The sequence below is a fragment of the Hyperolius riggenbachi genome, chromosome 2, assembly GCF_040937935.1.
Source record: "Hyperolius riggenbachi isolate aHypRig1 chromosome 2, aHypRig1.pri, whole genome shotgun sequence".
NCBI lineage: Eukaryota > Metazoa > Chordata > Amphibia > Anura > Hyperoliidae > Hyperolius > Hyperolius riggenbachi.
Window position 1 is genome coordinate 46,156,760 of NC_090647.1, and position 15,523 is coordinate 46,172,282.

The 15,523-nt window shown below is 45.0% G+C and overlaps 1 protein-coding gene across 21 annotated transcripts in view; it reads left to right on the plus strand.

Annotated features, from left to right (window-relative positions):
• The window catches only part of TENM4 (teneurin transmembrane protein 4), a 1,797,006-nt gene that overhangs the window by 1,334,313 nt on the left and 447,170 nt on the right, over positions 1-15,523 (plus strand). Inside the window, exon 1 of one of the 21 annotated variants that reach the window (XM_068266725.1) lies at positions 14,344-14,393. The exons of the other annotated variants lie outside the window; for them this stretch is intronic. The gene's annotated coding sequence lies outside the window, so the exon portion shown is untranslated. Of the gene's footprint in view, positions 1-14,343; positions 14,394-15,523 lie in introns of those variants that run through there. 21 annotated transcript variants of the gene reach the window in all.

The window sequence follows — 15,523 nt, forward strand, 5'->3', positions numbered from 1 at the left end:
CAGCAACCCCCCTGCAGGTATCCCCCTTGCTTTCAGGGTAAGACCCGGTTCACATTAGCGTTTCGTGCCAAAACTTTCAGTTCCAACGGATCCATTGTCGGTTCAAACGGATCCGTTGCGGACCGGTTTAAGTCCGTTTCAGTTCCGTTTGTATCCGGTTTGCATACATTTTGTATCAGTTTCCGGTTTAAAGGGGAAGTTCTAAAATTAGCATTAAAGATAAGCTATATATACACCAGAGCTCTGAATGATCTGTAAATACATTGTGGTCATTGTTGAGGAGAGAGCTTGCTGTTTGGACAATGGATCCAGTGTATTTCTACAGCTTCTGGCTTGGAATAGCCTCGTTTTTAATTTTCACCTATTACTATGTGGGAGAGAGGCCTGCTCTTCGCAGGATATGCTGGGTGCACCCTCTACTCCTTGAAAGGCTGCCCCTGCACTTGGACAATCAGGTCCTAGATGCTGTATGGCCTGATGTCTTCCATCTCTTTTCAGAAATCAATGAACTGGGATGGATCCCACTCCTTCAGGTCTGCTAGGCCCATGTGCCAAACAAGCCAAGATGGCCGCTGTACCATAGAGACTACACAGGAAGTGGATAGAAAGGTCCCTTTTTATAGCCAGTGTGTTGATAAGTTTCGTTTTCTATTGGTTCCTATTGCCCTGCAAAACCTTCCGTTTCAGGTCCGCTGGGAGCAACGGTCCGGGAAATTAGGGCCTGCAGCATTTTTTCGATCCGGGGACCGGAACGTAGGTAACATATCCGGACGGACGGATGTGTACGGACACATAGATTAACATTGGATCCGTTCACGTTCGTTCCGTTTGTACAGTATACAGTTCGATCAGGTTCCAATCCGCAAAAAAACGGTAATGTGAACCGGGCCTTAGCCTCCGTTTAGCTGGGGCTGTTTGGTATAATATGTATTGATTTATAAAGCGCTAACATATTCTGTGGCACTGTACAAAGTAAAGCCTAACACACACCATACAATGTCCCGGCAGATAGATGGGTTGAATAGATAATTTCCAACAGGTCCGATCTGATTTCCGATCGTTTTTCTGATCGATTTGCATAGAAGTGATCAGAAAATCGTTAAAAAAAAACATTTTGCACGCGAGTTGATTTCCAAAATGGTGCTGACCTAGTTAGCACCCTACTTAAAGAGACACTGAAGCGAAAAAAAATATATGATATAATGAATTGGTTGTGTACTATGAATAATTACTAGAAGATTAGCAGCAAAGAAAATATTCTCATATTTTTATTTTCAAGTATATAGTGTTTTTTCTAACATTGCATCATTCTCTAATATGTGCAGATTACACAACACTCAGCATTCAAAATGATTCTTTCAGAGCAGTCTGTGAACTAATGAACTCTCCTCCGCCAGAGGAAAAGTAAATAGTTAACTAACAGTTGAGATAATAAAAGTCAGAAAACAGCCCTCTCCACGACTTTTGAAAGTCGTAGAGATAATGGCTTTTTTGTATAGAGATAACAACTGGAGTTTCTTAACTCTTCCTGTACTGGAAACAAATGGACTGTTGTATCTGTTCTTAATGTTTTATTTCTTAAGGTGCCCATACACTCGTCAGATTGGCAGCAGATAGATAAGAAATGCATCTGATGATCTATCTGATGCGTTTTTAGAACATTTTTTACCAGGATAGAATTCCAATAGATTTCAGTTTGAAATCTATTGAAATTCGATCTGATGGCATTTTTTTGCCATCAGATTTCCATTAAGGCCAATGCAAATTGATAAGCAATCTCATCAGATCGACCTAAATTTTCCACCCTGCCAGTTCGATGGAAATCCATCGAAATCGGCCATCGATCGGTCGATTGGCCAACCGATTTGCAATCGATCGATCGGGATCGATCGGTCGGCCAAAAAAATCGGCTGAGTGTATGGGCCCCTTTAGCTGTACTACACATATAAATCATAATATCATAGTTTTTTTTTCGCTTCAGTGTCTCTTTAACATGCCCAAAGTCTTTAGGCGTGCTAACTAGGTTAGCACCGCTTTGTGAATCAGGCCCAGTGTGATTAGGTTATCTAGTAGGAGTACAACTTGGCCAGGGGTTAAAGGGGAAGTGGCCCAAGGTAGAGCGTATGCTTGACATAAAAAAGTAAGTTTTGATGGGGCATTTAAAGATAGCAAAGGTTGGAGAGTGACAGATGTGTTGTGGATTCCAGAGGAGGGGTGAAGCACATGAGAAATCTTGTACAAGTGTGTGCGTGGCGAGGAGGTGATTCTGGAGGAGGGCGGTCAGGTGCAGATCTGATATATATATATATATATATATATATATATATATATATATATATATATATATATAATATATATATATATATATATACACACTCACCTAATGGATTATTAGGAACACTACACTAATACGGTGTTTGACCCCCTTTTGCCTTCAGAACTGCCTTAAAGAGGAACTTCAGCCTAAACAAACATACTGTCATTAAGTTACATTAGTTATGTTAATTAAAATAAATAGATAGATAATATAATCTCTTACCCACCCTGTTTTAAAAGAACAGGCAAATGTTTGTGATTTCATGAGGGCAGCCATCTTTGTGGTTGAAAGGAGGTGACAGGAAGCATGAGACAAAGTTCCAACTGTCCTGTATGCTGATCACCCCACCCAGTTGCTAGGCAGCGTGATTAACAACATAGGAAACCACATCATGCTTTGCACAGCATCAGGGAAAAAAAGCCCAGGCAGTTTTCTTTGATGGGGCGGAGCTTAAGCTTTTGTGCACTAAAAATAAGGCTTATGTAAGAAAAACAAAGTTCTGATGCTGTGAAACTGTTAAACACCAAGCCTCTTCAGTGCTGCTGAGTAGATTTTTAGTCTGGAGGTTCACTTTAATTCTACATGGCATTGATTCAACAAGGTGCTGAAACCATTCTTTAGAAATGTTGGCCCATTCAATTCAATTAAATTCAAGCACATTATTGTCATTGTGTAACACAACGAAATTACTTTTCATGACAACCCCACGGTGCAAATAGGGAACATAGTGATAGTAACAAGGGTAGGAAGAGAAGAAATTATACAGGTATGCCAGGTATTACAGATGTTTAAACAATTTGTACACAGTGTTAATTATTTCAGAGAGGATTCAGAGTTCAAGTTTATGGCAGATGGGAAAAAGCTGTTTTTCAGTCTGTTTGTGTGTGTGCGGATTGATCTAAAACGTTTACCTGATGGAAGGAGCTCAAACAAGGCATTTCCAGGGTGAGTGTTGTCCTTGATAATGTTTTTGGCCCTTCTCACGCTGCGAGTATTATACAAAAGTTCCAGTGATGGTAGTTCAGTGCCATAATGGCTTCTGCTGTTTTAACAACTCGCTGCAGGGCTTCTCTAGTAGCCTTGGTGCAGCTGTTGTACCAGGCCGTCATGCAATTGGTCAGAATGCTTTCTATAGTGCATCTGTAGAAATTAACCAGCAGCTTCTGTGGGAGGTTAGCGCTCCTTAGTTTTCTCAGAAAGTAGAGGCGTTGTTGTGCTTTGCCAGTTAGAGCTAAAGCATTGTCAGCCCAGGACAGGTTCTCTGCGATGGTGACTCACAAAAATTTGAAGCTGGAAACTCTCTCCACAGCCTCTGCATTAATCATTAGCGGTAGGTGAGTGGTCTTTTTTGGTGGTCCTAAAGTCCAGAATAATTTCTTTGCTCTTCTTTGTATTTAATAACAGGTTGGTAATGTCGCACCATGCAGTCAGGTTCCTAACTTCTTCTCTGTATGCAGCTTCCTCATTGTCTGATATAAGCCCAATGACAGTCGTATCATCTGCAAACTTAACAATTATGTTTGAGGTATGGATAGGGTGGCAGTCATGGGTGAAAAGTGCATAGAGGAGAGGGCTTAATACACAGCCCTGTGGCACGCCAGTGCTCAGGGTAAGGGTGGAGGATGTCTTTTCCTAGTCTGACAGTTTGAGGGCGATTAGTAAGGAAGTCTTATATAGTCCCATATTGATAGGATAGCATCTTGCAGTTGATGGAGATTTGTGGGATGCACATTAATGGCGTTTTCCCATTGGGTGAAGGCATAGCTACTGCTGCTGATTGCATCGCACTGCAACATCCCGACGACACACGGCAGGCCATAACGTGTGCAAGAGAACAGCTCCTGCACACATTCTAGATGTGAAAGAAGCCTTAATGGTTGATACAGTTTTCTTGCTCTCTAATATTTACATTGTTAGTTTGCTTTTAAAACTTTTGGGATAAAGAAGTGTGTTTGTTTGGCTTTTTATGAATGTGGGGATAAGTACAATATACATATGTACAATTAATAAGTAGTTTACAATCGGCAAACACTACAAATAATTGGACCTTATCGGCAATGGAAATAAATGTGATGAACAAAAAGGACTGGCAAAGGAACTCAGAATTCCCTGTAGGGCTCTTACATGGCAAAACGCAAACGTGTGATCGATAATTTGCCTCTGATGAAGACAACACATGATTTTCCTAGTGTCGTGGCACGATTTTCACGGTGCGATTGCATTTGCAATTTTTCTGACATTTAAGGGGAAAAAATTTGCATAGAAAAATTGCAAGAAAATTGCATAGCAACACATTTTTTGTGTGATTTTCTTGCCTTCCATGGACTCAAATGCAGAAACGGGAAAAATGCAGAAACACTCAGTTTGCTTAAAATCAATTTGCATCGATAATCACAGTGCTCTGCGATCGACGAAGCGCTGGCAAGTTGCGTGCAATCTCATTTTCAATGAAACCCATCTGGTGAAAACCGGCTCTATGATAAGACTTCCTGAAATTGCAAAATGTAAATATAGAAGGAACATTGAATATTTACCTTGATACAAAATTACATTTTTTGTCTGGTGTTCACCCTGTGGCCGCTAGGGGCGCTGTTGTGCTGTAATTATATCCCTCTATTGTGCTGTGATGATCTCTTCTTGCTCATTGAAGCAGTGAATAAACCACCAGCTGAGCTATAGGCAGCCTCACACTACTTCTCTGTGCTGGAGAGATCGGTATACAGTCTTGGTTTTCTGAAGAGGTAGGAGTAGTTTCCTGAGGGGTGTTGGTATCAAAGCGGTGCGGGGAAATTTAGGCGCTGGGGAAGCTGAAAGATGTCGCTCCCTTCTCTAGCTATTCTCCTCGCTATTAAACAATAATATATATTCCCCTACCGATAACCTTATTTTTCATTTTCCTGCGTAATTCAGGGTCTGTGTATCGCCAGCAATTAAATCACACAGCAAATGCCTCAAAAGCTGTATTTAACATTACGGCCTACGGCGGTGCCCAAATTAGTGCATTTTCTCTTTTAACGCATGCGTTTTTTTTACAGCAGCTAGTGATTTGAAGGAGCAAACATAAATGTTGTGTGGGAAAAGTAGTGCAGGTTGTATCTTTCTTTGAATGCTGCGCAGAATCGTGGATGCCTCCTGAAAATGCGTTTTCGCATTGCGGCACTGCGATGCAGATTTTGTGAACGTGTGACCCTTGCCTCGGGATATTGATATAGGTGCCCACTAACTATACAATCTTTTTTTTTTTTTTTGCCCAATCTGCCCAGCCTGCTTGGCAAGCGCGCAGTTCAGTCATCTGTCTGAAGGAGGCCTCTAGGTGCAATTTTTTTTTTCCTTTTTTTTTAAACGCACAAATTCCCAGAGCAATGAATTGCTTTGGGCCTGTTTCCATTACATGTGAAAATCTTGTCCAGAAAAAAAAACGAAACCTGAAAACCATGATGCTATTTTTCAGACGTCACATGCAGGAAAATTGCGTGTGATTCCGCACTGGGTCCCTGGTTCGAAACTCAGCCAGGTGAACATCTGCAAGGGGTTTGTATGCTCTCCCCGTGTCTGCGTGGGTTTCCTCCAGGCACCCTTGTTTCCTCCCACATCCCAAAAGCATACAGATAAGTTAATTGCCTTCCCCCTAAATTGTCCCTGGACTACGATGCATGCGCTACACGATACATACATAGACATAGGACTATAGTAGGGATTAGATTGTGAGCCCCTCTGAGGGGCAGTTAAGTGACAAGACAGTATACTCTGTACAGCGCTGCGGAAGATGTCGGCCCTTTATAGATACTTAAATAAATAAATAAATAGGACTTCCTTTTTTTGTAAAAATCCCATGCGCATTCCACATCTGAAAATGTACATGCGATTTGCTGGATTCAAGTGGAAACGTACCCTAAAATGAATGGATATACTTTGAATGGATGTTTTAGGTAGTCCGTCATATTGCATAGAAGTGGTTGGATTAACTTAAAAAAAAATGGTATCATTAGTGGGCACCCAGAGGCGGATTATCCACAAGGCAATTCTAGGCAGTTGCCTAGGGCTTGGAGAAAGTTTAGGGGGCCTGGTGGATGCTAGTCCTCAACAAATCTTACTAAAAAAGATGATCAGCGCTGGGCAAATACTGCTATCCTGCCTCGGGCCCCATTCCTTCTTCATCCATGTCTGTGGGCCCCTCATGCAGCACCTCTGGCTGGCCTCTCTGTATCCCGTGTGGCATGTGGCGGCCGGTGGTCATGTGACCTGTCATCCTCTCATTCTGTCACTGGCCACTTTGTAGATGTCACCAGTGGCTGTCCCAGTGATAAATGGCTTTCTTATGCATATTGGATGAGGACACAAAGCCATCTCCCCCTCCCCTCCCCCCCTTGTGTGGGAGCGGGAGGGGGGGGCTGACTTCAGAGGTCACTTTAGATGAAAAAGACAACACTTTGTAATCAATACCAACCAATTGTATTTTATTACATCTGTGTGAATAAGCTATATTGTGCTAAGCAATCGGCGAGGATTTTATGGCCTCATGTGACCCCCCAACGGTGCCGCAGGGCGTGAATCTCAAATGAAATCGCATTTAAAGATCATTTGTCATCATGAGGAATTAATACTGGCTGCCACTGCTGATCTGCTTGTGAATATGCTGTGCTGGCCTGGCAGTGATGCTGATCCTCTGGTGACAATACTGTGTGGTGGATTGAAGCTAAGAAGTACACACTTTAGTACTTACGTGTTATCCCATCTGGAAAGTTTAGTAGCTTTTTGTTAAAGTTCTGTTTGTGCCAGTGGTGCTCATCCAATATTCGGGTATCCGAACTACCCGGATAATCCGAACTTTTCCCACTATCTGAACTTTTAATAGCAATTCGAAGAGAGAGAGAGAGAGAGAGAGAGAGAGAGAGAGAGGGGAAGAGAGAGAGAGAGAGAGAGAGAGAAAGAGAGGGGAAGAGAGAGAGAGGGGGGGGGGGGGGAAAGAGAGAGAGAGAGGGGAAGAGAGAGAGAGAGAGAAAGAGAGAGAGAGAGAAAGAGAGAGAGAGAAAGAGAGAGAGAGAAAGAGAAAGAGAGAGAGAGGGGGGGAGAGAAAGAGAGAGAGAGGGGAAGAGAGAGAGAGAGGAAGCGAGAGAGAGAGGGAGAGAGAGAGAGAGAGAGAGAGAGAGAGGGGAAGAGAGAGAGAGAGAGAGAGAGAGGGGGGGGGGGGGGAAGAGCGAGAGAGAGGGGGGGGGGGAGAGAGAGAGAGGGGGGGGGGGAGAGAGAGAGAGAGAGAGAAAGAAAAAGAAAGACTTTTGGAAGCATTTTAAGCCATTTTCAGGTCACTTCCGGTTGTCTATCTGGATACCCGAAACAAATATTTTGACTTTTAATTTTCAATTCCGGTTTTCTTTAAAGAAAACCTGAACTGAAAATGAAAAGTCAAAATAAGCATACACAAGTCATACTTACCTTCCATGTAGTCTACTCCTCAGTGTCTTTCTCCTGTCCCGCGTCCTGTTTGTTCACTGTGATCAAGGGAATTTTCCATCCTCCATTTTGAAAATGGGCATTACTCATAACAGCTTTCTGGTCAGCACACAGTTAAACTGTAACATCATCTACTTGAGCCATAGGGAAACATGGACATTACCTGGCATATCAGTTTTCCTCTCAGCTATAACTGACAGCAACTGATATTTTACTGACAGCAACTGATATATTTCAGATCTGACAAAATATTGTCAGAATTGGAAGGGATTATTATCAGAAGAAAATGGTGAGCTTCTGAGAGGAACTAATGGCAAGGTAACTCTGTAATGTTTATTTGAAGTTACCTCATGTGTTTATTTTACATATTTTTACTCAGTGCAGGTTCTCTTTAAGTATTAGATCCGACAGTTGGATTGGGCAAACCGCCTGTTATCAGTTGTTCATCAAGTTGTTTGCACGCATACACAGGCCTGATTATCATCTAACCGCCTAAAGTCAGGTGATAATCAGGCTGCAGGTTGGCCGTGTGGACTTAGCTACATACACACGTTCAACAAGTGCACAACGTGCAAACGACCACCTGCACGACCTGACGTACCGCACGACCTGTATGTCCACACGTCTGGATGGATAATCGACCAACCCATTTACATACTGCGCACGACAGCAGAACAACGGACTACACGTTGAAAACAAGAACAAGTCGTTTAACAGTCGTTCAAACGACTTGTACACAACGACCATCTGCACAAAATCAGACAACCATAGGCCAACATAGATCCGACAGTTGGATTGGGCACAACGCCTCTTATCAGTCACTCATCAAGTCGTTTGCAGGCGCACACATGCCTGATTGTCATCCAACAGTCTAAAACGGACTAAAGTCGACAATCAAGCAGGTTTGTTGTACGTGTGTACGGGCCTTTATTCACTTCAGTGCTATTGTGTACATTACACTGACAGCAACAACAAGCTAGCCTCCCTCTGGGGGAGGGGCAGAGATGTCAGTCACCAGGGGCGTAGCAATAGGGGTTGTAGAGGTAGCCCCCGCATCGGGGCCCTTGGGCCAAAGGGGCCCCGAAGGGCCCTCCCTCAATTACAGTATTAGCTCTTTATTGGTCCTGTGCTCATAATAATCACTTCTATAGATACTTTGAATAGTAGGGATCATTAACAAACAGCTCCCCATCCTCTTCTTGCACCTCTGACACTGTAGTTGCCATTGGCAGGTTTTGGTGCGCCGTATCAATTGTTATATATAGAGTGCTTGGGGGGCCCCATTGTAAAACTTGCATCGGGGCCCACAGATCCTTAGCTACGCCACTGTCAGTCACTTTTCGCCGCCGTCTGGCGCAGCGTTCTAAATGGCCTGACAGCTCGGCTGTGCTTTATTCCGGCCCAAACACTGACACAGATACAAAAAAAAAACAAACAGAATTTTTAAAACTTGCTTTGTAAACAACTCAAAAATGTAAATGGCTGGAGCAGAATTAAAGCAGGAAAGAGGGTGCGACGATCCGCTGCGTGCGCAAACATGCGGAACTGGGGCTATGCAAATCGCCTTTTGTAGAGGGCTGAAAAAAACCTCAGCGCATTGAGACGGCACAGTATGGTGTACGGCGCAGAGATTTGAGGTTTAAGTCGGAAGAGGTTTAAAGGCCTCCGATTCAAAGCTGAATCCTCGCCCCTACTGGGATTCGGCTGAACGTGTGCTTAGACATGCCTGTCTTCATTACACACCGGTCTAGTAATTCAGCTTATTCCAAATCCTCCCTCCTCCTGCTCATCAAGAAACAGCCTGTTGTGTTACGTTCCTAATGTCTACTATTTAACCTTTTTATGTATTTATCTGCGGCGTACAAAACAAGCGTTGCTCCGATTCTTGTTTTCCAAGTCTGTTGTTTGATGTTCTGCGTATTGTTCAATGCCTGATGGAGTCTGCAGGATGTGTACGCCTCACCTGCTATGATGAGCGCCGATCTCAACGCCGCCGGCAAACAAATGCCATTGTCCCCAAAAATACAACGTACTCGCCTTACAGCTCTGGTGGGGTTCAAGACGAGAGCTCTGAGGGATGCAAACCAGGGACCTCTTCCAATGCAGGGGTGAGTATATGCCAGGGGCGTAACTACAGGGGAGCAGCTCTTGCGATTGCAGAGGGGCCAACAGCTATAAGGGGGCCCCAACTACCTCTTCTCTGATAAAGGGCTCTACCCTTGAGATCAGGTGTTTTTGTGGCTAAACGTGTTATGGGTGTGAAGATTACAATGTCCACATTGGTTTTATGGCCTTGCAAGATGGGCCCCCAGGTCGTGAGGGTCAAAAGGGGTTGACAAGGGAAATGGTATGAATGTTGGGGTGCCCCATTACAGTTTTGCTGGGGGGGGGGGGGGGGGGGCGTTCTTTATAGTTACACCCCTATGTGGGTTGCAGTGTGTTAATGTTGGTAGTAACATTATTAGTTAAACTGCAGTATAGTAAATCAACCACATGATGTCACTGTCTGTAACATGATGATCTCTATGGTATTGTTATTTCTTGTATTCCCTTTTTGTTCCTCTCTGTTCTAATGAATCTGCATTTCCTGATGGTGGTGTACGATATATCACTGCATGTTTTTCTTTAGTAGAGTTCTAATTTGTTATATTGGATGCCTATTTGCGTGTACAGAACCCTCTGCTCCATCCGTTATGACGTAAGTTATTGCACAGCGGCGGGCCTCATCAGGACCCTTTACTTTTGCACTTTAGCGCATTTGCTCCCTGGTCCGTCAGGTTCCATTGTAAAAACGCAAGCTGAGCTATCTGCTAGCTACAGGACAGCGCACATGTTATTCCTGTATTACCAATAAACCGCATTGAGGTATCGTGTTTTCTGACACATGCGTTGCCAAAAGAAAGCAATTTGCAACAACAACAGACATTTGTAAAGCACTTTTCACCCATAAGACCCAAATCACATAAGCATGGCGCAGACCAGTAATTGGTTGATTGATACAGAGGAAAAATTCTAGAAGTCCGCAAATGCCAGGCTAAACTGGTGGCTTTTCAGTCAGGATTTGAATAACTCCAGGGATGGGGTTGTCTTTACTGTGTGTGGTAAGGAGTTCCAAAGGGTAGGGGCAGCATGACAGGAAGCTCTGGCTCCAAAGGTTTTGAGGTGCACTCTGGGAGTGACCAAGTTTATGGATCCTGCTGATCTGAGGTTTTGGCAGTGTGGAGGTGACAGTGGCGCAGTATAGTAGTATATATGCTGATGATGATGGCAGGTAGGGAGACACCTCTGTATAGCAGTGTGATATAGCAGTGTATATACTGAAGATGATGGCACGTATGTATACACCTCAGTATAGCAGTGTAAGCTGATGGTGACAACAGGTAGGTATACATCTCTGTATAGCAGTGTGGTGGTGACAGCAGTGTAGTATAGCAGTATATATGTTGATGATAATAATTGCAGGTAGGTAGACACCTCTGTATGGCATTGTATATGCTGATGATGATGGCAGGTAGGTAGACACCTCTGTATGGCATTGTATATGCTGATGATGATGGCAGGTAGGTAGACACCTCTGTATAGCAGTGTATATGCTGATGATGATGATGGCAGGTAGGTGGACACCTCTGTATGGCAGTGTATATGCTGATGATGATGGCAGGTAGGTAGTCACCTCTGTATGGCAGTGTATATGCTGATGATGATGGCAGGTAGGTAGACACCTCTGTAGGGCATTGTATATGCTGATGATGATGGCAGGTAGGTAGACACCTCTGTATAGCAGTGTATATGCTGATGATGATGATGGCAGGTAGGTGGACACCTCTGTATGGCAGTGTATATGCTGATGATGATGGCAGGTAGGTAGTCACCTCTGTATGGCAGTGTATATGCTGATGATGATGGCAGGTAGGTAGACACCTCTGTAGGGCATTGTATATGCTGATGATGATGGCAGGTAGGTAGACACCTCTGTATAGCAGTGTATATGCTGATGATGATGATGGCAGGTAGGTGGACACCTCTGTATGGCAGTGTATATGCTGATGATGATGGCAGGTAGGTAGTCACCTCTGTATGGCAGTGTATATGCTGATGATGATGGCAGGTAGGTAGACACCTCTGTATAGCAGTGTATATGCTGATGATGATGGCAGGTAGGTAGACACCTCTGTAGGGCAGTGTATATGCTGATTATGATGGCAGGTAGGTAGTCACCTCTGTATGGCAGTGTATATGCTGATGATGATGGCAGGTAGGTAGACACCTCTGTATGGCAGTGTATATGCTGATGATGATGGCAGGTAGGTAGACACCTCTGTATAGCAGTGTATATGCTGATGATGATGCCAGGTAGGTAGACACCTCTGTATGGCAGTGTATATGCTGATGATGATGCCAGGTAGGTAGACACCTCTGTATTTCAGTGTATATGCTGATGATGATGGCAGGTAGGTAGACACCTCTGTATGGCAGTGTATATGCTGATGGTGATGATAATGGCAGGTAGGTAGACACCTCTGTATAGCAGTGTATATGCTGATGATGATGATGGCAGGTAGGTAGACACCGCTGTATAGCAGTGTATATGCTGATGATGGCAGGTAGGTAGACACCTCTGTATAGCAGCGTATATGCTGATGATGGCAGGTAGGTAGGCACCTCTGTATAGCAGTGTATATGCTGATGATGATGGCAGGTGGGTAGACACCTCTGTATAGCAGTGTATATGCTGATGATGGCAGGTAGGTAGACACCTCTGTATAGCAGTGTATATGATGATGATGGCAGGTGGGTAGACACCTCTGTATGGCAGTGTATATGCTGATGATGATGGCAGGTAGGTAGACACCTCTGTATAGCAGTGTATATGATGATGATGGCAGGTAGGTAGACACCTCTGTACAGCAGTGCATATGATGATGATGGCAGGTAGGTACACACCTCTGTATAGCAGTGTATATGCTGATGATGATGATGGCAGGTAGGTAGACACCTCTGTATAGCAGTGTATATGCGGATGATGATGATGGCAGGTAGGTAGACACCTCTGTATAGCAGTGTATATGCTGATAATGATTATGGCAGGTAGGTAGGCACCTCTGTATAGCAGTGTATATGCTGATGATGGCAGGTAGGTAGGCACCTCTGTATAGCAGTGTAATATAGCAGTGTATATGCTGATGATTAAGGGTGGTAGGTAGACACCTCTGTATAGCATTGTATATGCTGATGATGATGGCAGGTAGGTAGACACCTCTGTATAGCAGTGTATATGCTGATGATGGCAGGTAGGTAGGCACCTCTGTATAGCAGTGTATATGCTGCTGATGATGGCAGGTAGGTAGACACCTCTGTATAGCAGTGTATATGCTGATGGCAGGTAGGTAGACACCTCTGTATAGCAGTGTATATGCGGATGATGATGATGGCAGGTAGGTAGACACCTCTGTATAGCAGTGTATATGCTGATAATGATGATGGCAGGTAGGTAGACACCTCTGTATAGCAGTGTATATGCGGATGATGATGATGGCAGGTAGGTAGACACCTCTGTATAGCAGTGTATATGCTGATAATGATGATGGCAGGTAGGTAGGCACCTCTGTATAGCAGTGTATATGCTGATGATGGCAGGTAGGTAGGCACCTCTGTATAGCAGTGTAATATAGCAGTGTATATGCTGATGATTAAGGGTGGTAGGTAGACACCTCTGTATAGCATTGTATATGCTGATGATGATGGCAGGTAGGTAGACACCTCTGTATAGCAGTGTATATGCTGATGATGGCAGGTAGGTAGGTACCTCTGTATGGCAGTGTATATGCTGCTGATGATGGCAGGTAGGTAGACACCTCTGTATAGCAGTGTATATGCTGCTGATGATGATGGCAGATAGGTAGACACCTCTGTATAGTATTGTATATGCTGATGATGATGGCAGGTAGGTAGACACCTCTGTATAGCAGTGTATATGCTGATGATGGCAGGTAGGTAGACACCTCTGTATAGCAGTGCATATGCTGATGATGGCAGGTGGGTAGACACCTCTGTATAGCAGTGTATATGCTGATGATGATGGCAGGTAGGTAGACACCTCTGTATAGCAGTGTATATGCTGATGATGGCAGGTAGGTAGACACCTCTGTATAGCAGTGTATATGCTGATGATGGCAGGTAGGTAGACACCTCTGTGTAGCAGAGTATATGCTGATGATGGCAGGTAGGTAGACACCTATGTGTAGCAGTGTATATGCTGATGATGATGGCAGGTAGGTAATGGTATCCACCTCTTCTCCCCAGCAGCGCTGCCAGCACTGCCCTCTGCAGCCAGCAGCAGCAGCCCTGCTCCGCCTCAGTGTGTGTATAGCTGTATAGGCTGCAGCATTGGCTGTATAGGCTGCGCGCTGCTGTATTGGCTGTGTGTGATCACAGGTCTCCCCTCGCATTGTTCATCCGCTTCATCAACCCCTATTGAGCAAACCCCCTCCCCTCCCCCCCAGCCCGGGAGCCAATGGCTGCCAGAGGAGGATGATAGGCAGCAGCGGTGTGTGCCAGGCAGCCGACTCCGGAGACTTTCCGCACCATTCCTCGCTATCTGCCATCCTGGGGGTCTCCGCTAATGGTGAGTGCCTCCTGTGTGTGTTTCCCGACCCCCCTCCCCCGTGTGTGTACGGCTGCTGTGTGCGGGGGGCTGCCGGGACGTGCTCTGTGTGTGCTGTGCTATGTGTCCCTGGCTCACTGCTATCACCCTGCAAGCTCTTCTATTGCAGTGCAATCCCTTTATCATCCTGCAAGCCCCCCATCACTCTACAAGCCCCTCTATAGCATTGCAAGCCCCCATCACTCTACAAGCCCCTCTATAGCATTGCAAGCCCCCATCACTCTGCAAGCCCCTCTATAGCATTGCAAGCCCCCATCACTCTGCAAGCCCCTCTATAGCATTGCAAGCCCCCATCACTCTGCAAGCCCCTCTATAGCATTGCAAGCCCCCATCACTCTGCAAGCCCCTCTATAGCATTACAAGCCCCCATCACTCTACAAGCCCCTCTATAGCATTGCAAGCCCCCATCATTCTGCAAGCCCCTCTATAGCATTGCAAGCCCCCATCACTCTGCAAGCCCCTCTATAGCATTGCAAGCCCCCATCACTCTGCAAGCCCCTCTATAGCATTGCAAGCCCTCTATCACCCTGCAAGCCCCTCTATAGCAATGCAAGCCCCCCTATCACTGTGCAAGTGCCCTATCACACTGCAAGCCCCCCATCACCTTTCAAGTAGTGTTGTCCGGATCATGAACGATTCGGATCTTTGATCCGAATCTATTTTATGAGTCGATCATCCGAATCATCAAAATGAACGATTCGGATCGCAAAAGGGGCGGGGCCAGGAGCGACACGCCCCCTCTCAGCGGGCAGCGGGGTCCTGGAAGCAGAGCTGAGATGGATCGCTCTGTTGGATGGGAGGCAGCCTTGCAGCCACAGGTAGATGAGAGAGAGGGGACATGGGTGCCACTGCCAGATATGTGTAGAGCACACATACTGGCTGAAACGTGCTGCTCATTATAGGCTGGCTGTTCCGTAGTGCTGCACAGTGATCACATTGGAAACTTTTGGCTCAGCACAGCTCAGTAACTGTTTGCAGACAGTGTGATTGAAAGGCAATATAATCCTCCTGCACTCGGCACTAAACAGCTGCACTTATCTTCTGGGAATGCTTTCTTTCACTGTGCGACCTTTTCTTTCAGAGTGTACAGA